General features: G+C 41.6%; 1 protein-coding gene across 9 annotated transcripts in view; it reads left to right on the top strand.

Moving 5' to 3' along the window:
* The window catches only part of LOC310754211 (connector enhancer of kinase suppressor of ras 2-like), a 324,198-nt gene that overhangs the window by 189,379 nt on the left and 122,081 nt on the right, over positions 1 to 12,738 (top strand). The gene's annotated exons all lie outside the window — the stretch shown is intronic.

Below are 12,738 nucleotides of genomic sequence, written 5' to 3'. Positions count from 1 at the left end.
CCAAAAGGAATGCATACTCAGGCTTGATTCGGAACAAAGGCTCTTGGCAGAGGGAGGGGATAAAGCCTTTAATGTTTTAATGTAAGCAGGAAGTGCCAGGTAAGAGTATCTTTCACTGTGAGCCATTACCAACTAATGGCAACCCCTTCTGGGTTTGGGACCATAGTTCAGCACTTTGCAGGCAGAAGTTCCCAGGGTCAGTCCCCAGCATTTTCATTTAAAGTGACAAGGAAGTAGGCAATGTGAAAGGTCTTTTCTAATTGGGGCAATTACTGGTTGGACTGGGGAAGACTCTCTGTCTGAAACATGGTAGAGCTGCTGCCAGTCTGTGTAGGCAGTCCTGAGCTAGATGGACCAGAGGTCTGGCTCAGCGGACGGCAGCTTTCTATATACCTACATTGCTAGGCAATACTGCACTTGATGGACACATGGTCTCACCTGGTGTAAGGCTTTCCTGATATCTATGGAGCAAGGTATGTTGCTGTAGGGTTACAGAATCAAAGGGAGGCACATCCTGGAGTGTGTCAAGGGGCCAAGGGCCAGTGGGAGGCTACACCCCAACCTATGGCAAGGGGGAGACTAACCTGTCCCAATCTGTTGTCCCAAGAATGAGCAGCTGTAGGGAGCTTGCTTCCCCCCACCCATCTCCCTTCATGAAATAACACTCTACACTAACCGCCTGTTACTGGAAGGGAGGCATGTTCTGGCCTATGCCACCAGCCATGTGACTCTTGGCCACAAATAGGCTGACCCCCTGCCTCCCAAGAAGTGCATCATGGAAAAAGCCACATCCATTGCATAACAAAGGACCAGCTGCTCCAGTGCTTGCATTCCTTTCCCCTCCCCGGTTCTTTTCCCTTTTACGTCATGTCCATTAGATTGTGAGCCTGCAGGCAGAGACTGTCTTCCCTTTTGTACCATGCTTACAAAATGGTGAGCAGTTTAAAGGTGTTTAATAATACTATTGTTGCGATTGCACTGTTTGCTGCCATATAAACCTGCCTGATAATTAAGATCTCCTTTGGAGTCTCTTCTCTGCATTCCCCTGTCTTCAGATAAGACTTGTAGAAGTGACTGGAACAGGGCCTTTTAGGTGGTGGTGCCTTGCTTCTAGAACTCCCCAAACAACAATATTTTCCTGGTTCACCTCTTGCTAAATTTTGGTGGATTGTCATGTTTCTACATGCTGTTGTCTTTGGTGCTATTGTCTGTTTTAATCTGGTTATTACTTATTTTATACTCTGAGATATATTTTATTTTGGTGATTTGGATTATTGGCTCTATGATTTTTAAAAAATCTTTGTTTTACAAGCCACTTGTGTTGAGCAATAATGTTTGAAGAAATACAAACAATAAGCACATACTAAAACAAAACTGAAGTTGAATTTGTCAGGGCAGATTTGGTTTTGAATAACCTCTGCTTATAGGATCTCAACTTGGCTCTGGATGTTACAAGAAGTGCCAGCTAGAGGTGTGGTATTTTCTGAAAAGCTCCGTGCTGCTGTTATCTACAGGGATTTTTTTTTTCTAATTTTCATCTTGTTCCTTGATCTCAATGAGAAGTGAGGTATTATTTTTTACCAGTTTCACTAAAAATGTGAGCAATTCTTACATAATATGTACAGCATTATATACTGTAAAAAGTGCAGTATTATGCGCACATACTCTCCAGGTTTCCTTAATTAACCAGCACATAAACAAATACAGCAACATATATAACTATATGAAATTACCCATTAATACGATGTATTAATACTTTGCAGAAATATAATACAGCATAGAGCTTGAATCTTCCATACATATTAATGTATATGTTAATGTATTTTATATGCAGAATGCACATGCTATATATTTTTCTGTGTATAATTTTGCATTGCTCACACAGAATCAGGCAAGTGTGGGTGTAAAGTGTGCTCTCTGCATAAGAGGCAGTCTAGTGTGGGCTAGGCTTAGCCAGCTTAGAACTGCCATATTATATGTATAGGCCACTTTAAAACAATTTTCTCCTCCACCCGTTGTGCTGTCAACATGCATGAAAAGGGACTCAATCCTCTTTAGGAAGCATTGCAAGACAGGTACCCATGCAGGCTGTTTGGAAGCCTAGTTCAAGAATCTGAGGGTGGCTCTGCTGGATCAGATTAGGGTTTCATCCTGTCCAGCAAACTGTGTCCAAGAAGGAACAGCCATTTGCTTCTGGAAGCTCACGAGCAAGTCATAAAGGCTACCTCTGTTGTTTAATGACATCTACTCAAAGAGGTGTGCTGCCCCCATATGTGGGCATTGTTAAGATCATCCACAGAAACCTTCTATTCTGAATCCATATTTGGCTGGGACAAAGAGGAAGGGGATTTTCTTTGGCCTCACCCAGTATTTGATACTCTTCCTTAGAGCAGTTCGCCTTGCCCCTTCTGTATTTGCCTTCCACCGCAATGCAACCTTCTTTGGCTTTTAGGGGCTGGTTCTTTATTTTCTCTTTTTAGTTGCTTGCCTACCATCATAATTATGCACAATCCCTCTTTTCTTACCCTGACTTCTCTTAATGTTTTATGACGCTTTTGATTGCTGGATTTCATTGCTGTTCTTTCATGTCTGTACAGGGCTGATTGTATTGTGTTGTATGTTGCAAATTTTGTTTGTAAGATTCCTTGAACTATGGCGAAAGGTGGATCTTAAATGTTTGGTTGCTTGCTTCAATTTGTGTCTCACCTAATACAAATATTCTCTAGGCTAGTAGCCCTCAACCCATCTTTGACCAAAACATACGTTTGGGAACCAATTTCTTTGTTACTGTTATTAATAATACTTGCATACTGTTATTAATAATACTTGTACACTGCTTTATATTTCAGTAAATGCATATGTGGTTCACATATATCAACCAAAATCAATATATTTGTGGTGCTGCTGCTTAGATCAGGCTGTGATCCAGTGCTAGATCCCAAACCACCAATTGAGAACTAATGCTCTAAGCCAGAGGTTCCCAAACTTGGGTCTCCAGCTGTTTTTTGTCTACAACTTCCATCATCTTTAGCTAGCAGGGCCAGTGGTCAGGGATGATGGGAATTGTAGGTTGTTTTTAAAAACAAAAACACAGCTGGAGACCCAAGTTTGGGAAACCCTTCTCTAGGCTACACACCAATAAGAAAGACAAAATCATAATATACAGCATTTCAGTAAAAACATAAATCAGTAACAGGGAAATAATAAAAAAGAGGGGAATTGAAGGTATTGAAGGAATTCCCCTGCATTTTTTAAAAGTCAAAACAGATTTTCCCCTGTTTTAAAATACCCCCCTCCCATTTTATCCAAGTGGGAAGGGAAATAAGTACTTAAGCTCCAATGGCGGCATATCAACCACTTCTCATTCTGGGAGCATATTAGGGGAAGAGGAAGATCCACACCCAGATTGCTAGTGAGAGCCACTGTGGTATAATTGTTATAGTGTTGGGCTAATAATAATAATAATTTTATTATTTATATGCCGTCCATCTGACTGGGTTGCCCTAGCCACTTTGGGCAGTTCCGACAAAATATCAAAAACACAATAAGAGCTCAAACATTAAAAAAAACTTTCCTGAACAGGGCTGCCTTCAGATGGCTTCCAAAAGTCATATAGTTGTTTATCTGTTTGGCATCTCATGGGAGGGTGTTCCACAGGACGGGTGCAACTACTGAGAAGGCCCTCTGCCTGGTTCCCTGTAAAGTGACTAAGACTTGGGAGAGCCACTTTCACATCTTCACTCAGCCACAAAACTCACTTGGCGACTTCAGCCCTTCACTGCCTCTCAGCCTATCCTACCTCAAAGGGTAGCTGTGAGGATAAAACATGTAAGATGTGGTGCAGGGGAACCATACATAGTACCGGGATCTCCTTGGAGGAAAGGTGGGGTACCTGGAGGTGGAGGGGCAACTGCAGGGGTTTTCCTGACTGCAAGGAGGAGGCCACTGTGAATGGATGTCCTGCTATGCCCACAGCTGCCACCCCCCACACCTGCCTGTCGTCTCTCCTATAACCCTTGTGCTCCCCCCAAATTTATGGGATTGAAGCAGCAAAACCAACACAGCATGAAAATCTAGTACAGGGAGATGCAGTCAGACAAATTCCATCAACCCATCAGATAGTTCAAATGCACACATTTAGTTATAATGGCTAATAGCTATTTGATTGATCTACCCTATATGAGTTGTTAGGGGTGGGCACTGAAAAACAAACCCACCATCTCATAGTGTTGTCTCACAACATGGCTGTAGGACATGTTTTGGTGTCATCATGTTGGGGAATCCATCTGGGAAGATCTTCCCAACCTATTGGTCATATTCTCTCCAGGGGCTAACAAGTGAGATAAGGACCAGCCACTATGCAGAAATGTCTGCATGAAAAGGGAGTTAATCCTCTTTTGGAAGCATTGTAATACAGATAATCCATGCAGACTTTTTGGAAGCCTCATTTAGTTTTCTAAACCGACTGTACATTTCTAGCATTGCTTGTATGTAATGTGTGGAATACGCATATGTCATATTCCGTAGATTATATAGAATATACCTGTGCATATTCTATGGACTATATACAAGCAATGCTAGAAGGAATGTGGAGGGACAGAAATACAACATTCCCAGAAAGAAAAAAACAAAATAACTAAGGCAAAAGGGATACTGCAGAGCTGGAAAGGTTCAGAAAAGGACATGTTAAATGATAGAGGGGTTGAAGCAACTCTCTTCCGAGAAAAGTGGCAACGTTTAGGGGCTTCTTCATTTAGAAAAATGTGGGGGCATGAAAGAGATAAAAGTGTACATTGTGTGAAGAAAGTGGAAGGGAAAAAAGCTTTTCTTCCTATCTCATAACAGTAGAGCTTGGGGACATGCAAGCAGAATGCTGGAAGATTCGGGACAGATAAAAGAAAGTGCATTTTACATGGCACATAGTTAAACTGTGAAATTAGCTCCCACAGGAGGCAGTGATGGCCACCCACTTGGATGGCTTTGAAATACTAGATTCATGGAGGTGGTAAAGCCTAGTAAACACAACGGCTATGTCCTCTGAATACAGGTTGTTGGGAATTGCAGGTGAAAAGAGTGCTATTGCGTGCAGATCCTGCTTATGGGCTCACTAGGGGCATCTGGTTGGCCAATGAGAACAGAGTACTGGGCTAAGGCCTTTGTCCCGATACTGGTGGGATTTCTTACATTCTTAAAGTGTTTTGTTTTGTTTTTTAAGTCTTGAATCACACCACAGCCGTATGTCCTGGAATACAAGTTACTTTGCAGCTGAAATTTCCAGTTTGGGGTTTCTTACCTTATCTTTTCTGTTGTGACCCAGCAGACTTACCGTAATTTAGCCTCCAAACTGTTCTGCCCTTTAAATTAAGGAGCCACTCAACACACTTATTTCTAATTAGTTGCACAAATGCTACTTTCAGTAAGGTAAGAACCATCTGTAGAAATATCAGAGCCTTATGTTCAGCTTCAACTTCAAGAGTCCAAAAGTAGATTTGCTAATTAAATCAACTGGGGGGGGGGGAATGCACTAATCATAAACTGGAATACTTAATACAGTTTCTCAGAGATCAGAGAATCACAGTATTGTAGGGTTGGAAGGGATCCAAAGGGGATCCCATGTCCAACCTCATGCAATGCAGGAATCTCAACTAAAGCACCCATAGCCATCCAACCTCTGCTTATAAACCTCCAATGAAGGAGAGACCACCACCTTCTGAGGGAGTCCATTCTAGTGCCAAAGTTCTTCCTGATATTTAGTTGGAATCTCTGTTATTATTATTATTATTATTATTATTAAATATTCTAACTTGAATATTTAAGTTAGCCCCAGCCCTTTAGATATTTGAAGATGACTATCATATCTCCTCTTAGTCTCCTCTTTTCCTGGCTCCTTCTACTATGCCCAACTCCCTCAACTGTTCTCCATAAGGCTTGGCATCCCTATACATAACTGGCTATTTTGATGTTAACAGATCACTTTCACCATGTTTGGCATTGGAATTTGTTGTGCAGTCAGACCGTTTTCATCCTATTTGAATTGGCTAACCACAAGTGCTCTCTTTATTGCAGCAGGATCCAATTTTATCATAAATACTGACTTACTGTATTTATTCATTCTTGCACCTTGACCTCATCCTGTCTGAGCTCCAGTGCTCCACAACTGGGCTACCTTCCTTGCTGCCAAGGCTGCAGCCAGAGGGAGCAAGTTTTAAACCAATTTAAACCGAGGTAAATCATGACACACAAATCAAGACAATTGACATCTGTCTTTAGATCTCCCATCGCTTTACATTTTTTATAAAAAAGCAACAATTAGAAGCCCCAATTCAGACTGGGACTAGAGTTCTGTGGGGGGGAGAATTGTTAATGTAGGAGATGTGGAACTTGTGGCTCTTTGGATGTTATTGGACTATACCTCCCGTCAGCTTCAACCAACATGGTCAATGGTCAAGGATGATGGGAGTTGCCAAGAACATTTGGAAAGACACAGGTTCCCCATTCCTGGTTAATACTTCCCCCACTCCAGTAGTTGGAAATTCCCTCTCCCCACCCCCCTCCAGCTGCTATTTGCTCTAGTAGGGAATGTATTAAAGTATTCATAGTTCTATTTTCAGCAGGTACTTGTAGATATAGAAATGTTCTGTGGTGGGCACCTTTCCTAATGTAGCTGCCCATCAATCTTCATAGGCAGAGGACAGACAATAGGTGATGGTGGTGGATGCCAGCACACTAGAAGCCATTTGAAAGATGGATGGCTGCTCACTCCACATTTGCCTCTGGCAAACAGGTTTTGCACATTTTAAAAAGGTTTCAAAAGAAATGTCTGTGCGCTGCATGAGAAGTGGACCCACTCTCAAAACACTTGCATTTCTCTTAAATAAAACTCTTATCTACTTCCAGCTTTGCAAGCAGTACACATTTTCCCAGATACCCTTGGTTATCTGTTCCAGGTGCTAATCTTGATTATTCCAAGTCTGTTCTGTATATTTCCTGAACAAGTCTTTATTTTTGTCTAGTCAAAACAGGTTACTCCTTTTTGTTTTTGTTTTTTAAATAGCTTTGCCTTGGCACTGCTTCCTTTGCTTTCAGAAGTTTTTGGACACTTCCTTTGCTTTCTGCCCATCCCATTTTCTGGTTTTTAGCTCTTCTACCTATTGACCATACCTTGGCCTAGCAGCACCCACTTGACTCCAGAGCAGGCTTCCTGGATTTCAGACCTGCCATGTTGTTGCTGCTTTTCTTCAAATTCTCTTCCTCTGATATAGGAATTGCCTCTTCCATTGCTTCCAACTCTCCTGGCTTACAAAATATGAGCAACACCATGGATCACTCCAGTAGTTAGGAAGCCAACTTCAGAGGTGAACAGGATGCCTTCCTCCACTGGATTCTGCCTCTCGGGTGGTCCTTCTTCATTAAATCTGCACATTTCCCCCATAACTGATGTGACCCGCACCCTGAACATATAACCACTTTTGAGAGCTACAGCCAATTGTGAAGGGAAGGGTTGTGGTGGGAAGGGTGCTTTGTGTTGCTAGGGCTTGAAACTATCAGTAGTCTACTGATGTCTGGAGGGGAAGCCTGGGGCTATAGACATGGCAGGTTGGATTGCTCGAACATTGTGAAAAGCTTCACTCCAAAACAGTCTCTAAGGGGAAGGGAGGACATGTCAGAGGTGTATAAAATGATGCATGGTATTGAGAAAGTGAGCAAGAGATGAGCTTTCCTCCCTCTCTCATAGCACTAGAACTTGGGTCACCCAATGAATATTGGAAGGCTCGGGACAGGCAAACAGAAGAACTTTTTGACACAGCATGGCATTAAACTATGGAATTTGCTTCTGCAAGAGGCAGTGATAGCCACAAACTTTGATGGCTTTAAGAGGATTCAACAATCTATGGCTATCAATGGCTAATGGCCATGATTACTGTGTTCTGCTTCCACCACTGGAGGGACAATGCCTCTGAATACCAGTTGCTGGAAACTGCAGGAGAGGTGAGTGCTGTTGCTCTGAAGTCCTTCTTGTGGGTTCACATAGGCATCAGGTTGCCCACTGCTGGATTACATGAGCCATTGGCCTGATCCAGCGAGGCTGCTCTTTAAATTCTTATGTTCTTAATCTGGGCACAGCTGCCCATCCTGAATCCCTGTTGCTGTAATGCCTTCCAGTCTTCTTCTGCTTTTTGCCTCTGCAGCTTCACAAGCTTTCATTCCATCCAAATGTATGGCTTTTGGTGGCAGAACGTGGAACAAGTTTCAGAAAGTAACAGAGCCAGTATCTTGAGGGGGTTTGGCTAACATGGTGTGTAAAAAGAAATGCCCACAAGTTGGTCCTGATTACTTCACTCCCAGAAAGAACTGAAGTAGATGAAAGAGTTCCACTTCCCCCAGAGCACTAAACCTGGCGATAATCTGCTCCTATTACATTATCTATATCTGTGGCCAAGTTATTTATTTACTTACTTATTTTATGAAATTTATATACCGCTTGATTGTAGAAAAACCCAAAGCAATTTACAAAAAGAATAAGACAAAATCATAGGATTATTAATAAAAAAACCAATTAAATCAAAGCATTAAAATGTTCTAAAAATTAAAACCAGCAATGAACTAAACACACATCGTATACATCTATGTTATTTATGCATTGGGAGTTTGGGGTTTAAAAAACAGGTATATAACTAAACTGTACCACACGATTAGAGGTATATAACTAAACCGTAACCAAATCCATCCACACGATTATGTGGGAAGCTTGAGAACACATAAATCTCCAGCTGTGGCTACAGCACTATTTCTGCTCTGCATTTCCATGCGCCTTTGCCAAATCCTCAGTTAGGCTGCAATCCTAAATCCACTGCTCTGGGAGTAATCCCCATTGGATTCAATGGGACTTACTTCTGAGTGGACACTTCTGATTGCGCTGCTGGAGTGCTTTTCTCAAGACCCAAGTGCCCAGTTAGCTGACTGCAACATGGCTCCACCTGAATTTGGCTGCATCCATTTATGCATAGAGCACCGTCCAACATCCCTTCTATAAGCAGCACACAGCTAATAGGTAAGAATGTAAGGGACAAGAGAGTTAGCTGTCTACACGCATTAGGGAAGTCACTCCTTCAGACTTAACTGGTCTTAAAATCTTAACCTTATTCCAAGTTTGCCTACTTGCCCACTCTGATTGGTGGAATAGGCACTACTGCAAGTGCCACGTAATACCCGTTCTGTATTTGTATGAACTTGATTGTTTAGTGCGGAACTTTGGAACTCCCTGCCTATTGATATCAAGCAGGTGCCTTCACTGTACTCTTTTCAGTGCCTGCTAAAAACTCTCCTGCTTAGACAAGCCTACCCAGATGCGTAGAAAGTTGAGGTACAGTAGTTTTAATCTCTTACTATTTTAAATTTTGTAGGTTTTGAGTTTTTCTTGATATTGCAAATTGCTTTGGTCAAGCCATTGTACGGGGGCTATAAAACAGGCAAAGTTTACCTCCTCAGCAGTAGCTCATTTTTATTTTCAGAAAGGTAACCAATTTATGCCAGCTGCTATTCACATTTTTCAAGCCAAAGTGTTGTCCCAGCAACTCTTTGGGATCCCAATATGGATACAGGCATATAATAGTGATTTAGATAAATACCCTCAAGTTTCTTGAGACGTATCCTGGGGCTCCCAAGTTCATCAAGTATAAGAGGATGTGTGCTGAACTAGGTGTACACATGATGGTGTGTATACACTGGGTGTGGGCTAGCACTTTAAAATACTGGTTGCGTTGCCGTTTCTGTTGCAAACCTTCAAGTCTGCTTTCTGACTTAGGGACTCTTATAAATCCAGAGGGTTCCAGCATTTACATAGCAAAATCAGATCTATTGGTATTGATTTTGAACTCTTATATATTTCAAGTGAGCAATATATTTATCGTAATATTCAAATCAGATTAAGGGACATTGAAAAACATAACATCGAGTCAGCTGTAAATAAAATTTGCTCCCCCAAGTTTTATGGTTTAAATATAACAGGTAACAGGGTCACTTATATTTCAAATTTAATAATTCCAGTCCAACCTTTATGTTAGCCCAAATAAACGTTTCCCCCTCAGCTTTTGTCAAGGGCAGATATTACAACATCCCTAGAAACGAGAGACATTGCAGATGTTTTTTGAATGTGCTGGACACAGTAGAACATACTCCTTTCTACTGCCCATTGTACAACCAGCTTCGCAAACGCATGCATTACTCTTTTTGGGGTAGTCTAACATCACAGCACAATGAAAATATCAGATTTTATCTGTCTGACATTAACCTGGAAGTAACTGCAAGGGTGGCTGAGTTTTTATCAATAGTATCTCTCTAGGTGGTGAATGTCATTCTTTAGCAGGAAGAAACTTCCAATGAAAATCCTCATTATTACATGGCTGTTAATTTGTAAAAACAGTGGTAGCTCGGGTTAAGTACTTAATTTGTTCCAGAGGTCCGTTCTTAACCTGAAACTGTTCTTAACCTGAAGCACCACTTTAGCTAATGGGGCCTCCTGCTGCTGCCGCGCCGCCGGAGCATGATTTCTGTTCTCATCCTGAAGCAAAGTTCTTAACCTGAAGCACTATTTCTGAGTTAGTGGAGTCTGTAACCTGAAGTGTATGTAACCTGAGGTACCACTGTATTTTAAATTTTTATATATGAATGTTTTATGGTGGCTCATATTTGTAATGCCTAATAAAGGTTTGGCGAAGGAAAGTAAGTAAACTGCTTTGAAGGTTTATTTGTTTTCACAATCAAGTGATGTATAAATTTTATGAAACAAACAAACAAACAAACAAACCTTGTAATGGAGAGCCAGAATAATGAACTGATATTAGTTCCAAACACACAGTCTCTTGGAGCTCGTTCTCATAAACCTATGCCTGGGCTGCAAGTGAAACTCGTATTATTAAATGATTGAGATTGTGTTGGCATCCATCTTTCTCAAGAGACAATGAAGTGTGCCTTCAGGGGTGAAGTTAACCCCCCCCCCCCAGCTTCATATGGCTTCTCCCTGCCATCTGTTCTTTAAAAAACAGAGAAGTGTTCAGTCATACGAGCCCTCCCACATTCTACCTTGTAGTCAGCTTATAGACCAGGTCCACCTACCTTAGTAAGAATTAGAGAATTCTGGCTGCAATTCTCTATATCTGGGAGGACACCCCATTGAAAACAATACGATGTACTTTTGAGTAGATAATGTATAAGATTGCATAGGATACCTGCCATCTCTCAGTACTGATTGTGTCACTTAGTGCTTTAATTAAATAATCTTTTATTATTTATATGATTCTTAAATGAGATAATGTTTGATGATAGTTTTGTCTGTACCTAACCTCCAAGAAATACTATTTCTGTTTATTTGTCTCTGTAAAGCATTTTATTTTGACCCCAGAACATAAAGTTCCCTAGGCAGCGCTCTCTCTCTCTCTCTCTCTCTCTCTCTCTCTCTCTCTCTCTCCACACACACACACAAAATAAGGCATTAAATCAAAAGCTGCTTAAAATGCAGCAAAAACAAAACCCACCCATGTCTCCAAAGATGAAACATGAATTTTAAAACTTCTGTAAGTTATGCAAACTGTATACAGTACACTGTGATAAAGGCCAAGCTGAGCAGATAGTTCTACCTGGCACTGAAAAGACTGCAAAGATGGTGTCAGGTGAGCCTCCCCAGGAAGGTTGTTCCCTAACAGGTGCCATGACCAAAATGTCTTCTCCCCAGTGGTTACCTCCTCACTTCATTCAACAGAGCCACCCTGAGTAGGGCCTCGAAACAGGACCTTAACATTCAGGTAAACAAATGGTTTGCCGAAAAATGGTAAGAGAATTCCTCTTCCTAGCTGGCTTAAGGTGGAATCAAGCTATTTGTTTCTACCACAAAAGGGGTGCGAAAATGGGTCTGGCTGCTGGGGCATCGTATGATGTCAGGTGACTTAACTTCAAAGGAAGAATCAGGAATGCACTTTAGGTGCTGTCTTGGTTTCCCTTTGCAACCCTGACTTGAATTCAGGTTGTGGCTGCAAATATCTGCACTGAAATTGGAGCTTACAGTCTATGCTGAATCTAAAGCTTTGCTTTTGGCAGGGGCCGTCTCTAGTCAGAAGCTCTGAGTAGAGCCAATTCCAGTGGAGCTGGAAGCCATAGTTTCAGCAGAGAACAACTCTACTCAGCAGCTCCCATTTCGAAGCTCTTGAGAGAAATCAGTCCCAGCGGAGCTTGCTTTTGGCACCAGATTGAAAAGAAACTGAATGCAAGCCCTGCTGTCAGAGGAACAATCAGGAGCACATTTTAAGGCTCCTGTTTGTTCCCTTGCAGCTGCAGATTTTTCTGCTCCACATCTGATGTTTTATGGAGCCAAGTGTGGGCCAGAGATTCTCCATCCCTGAAATATAATATGACTTTTTGAACTTTCCTTGTGGCAGCTTTCGTAAATGGCTTCAGACATGTTTCAGTTGGGAGAGAGTGCCCCAAACAAAGAATTTTCAGACTTTGCCAAAATTCTAAATTTATCCAAATACCAGATGTGTGTTAAACCATTTGTGAGAGCTGTAGGTGCATAAATATCGTAAGAGGAATATAACCAGCTTTGAAATCTGCAAAATGGGAATTTTGAAAACTGTGAGCCTTTGTAGTTACAGCATGACAGTTATAGTTAGAGGGTCTGACTAGAACCAGGGAGATCCAATTAAAATTAGTCATAGAGTTCACCAAGTGACCTTGGGCTACTCA

The sequence above is a fragment of the Podarcis filfolensis genome, assembly GCF_964270895.1.
Source record: "Podarcis filfolensis genome assembly, chromosome: Z".
NCBI classification, from domain to species: domain Eukaryota; kingdom Metazoa; phylum Chordata; class Lepidosauria; order Squamata; family Lacertidae; genus Podarcis; species Podarcis filfolensis.
This window is presented reverse-complemented; position numbering and strand designations above follow the sequence as displayed.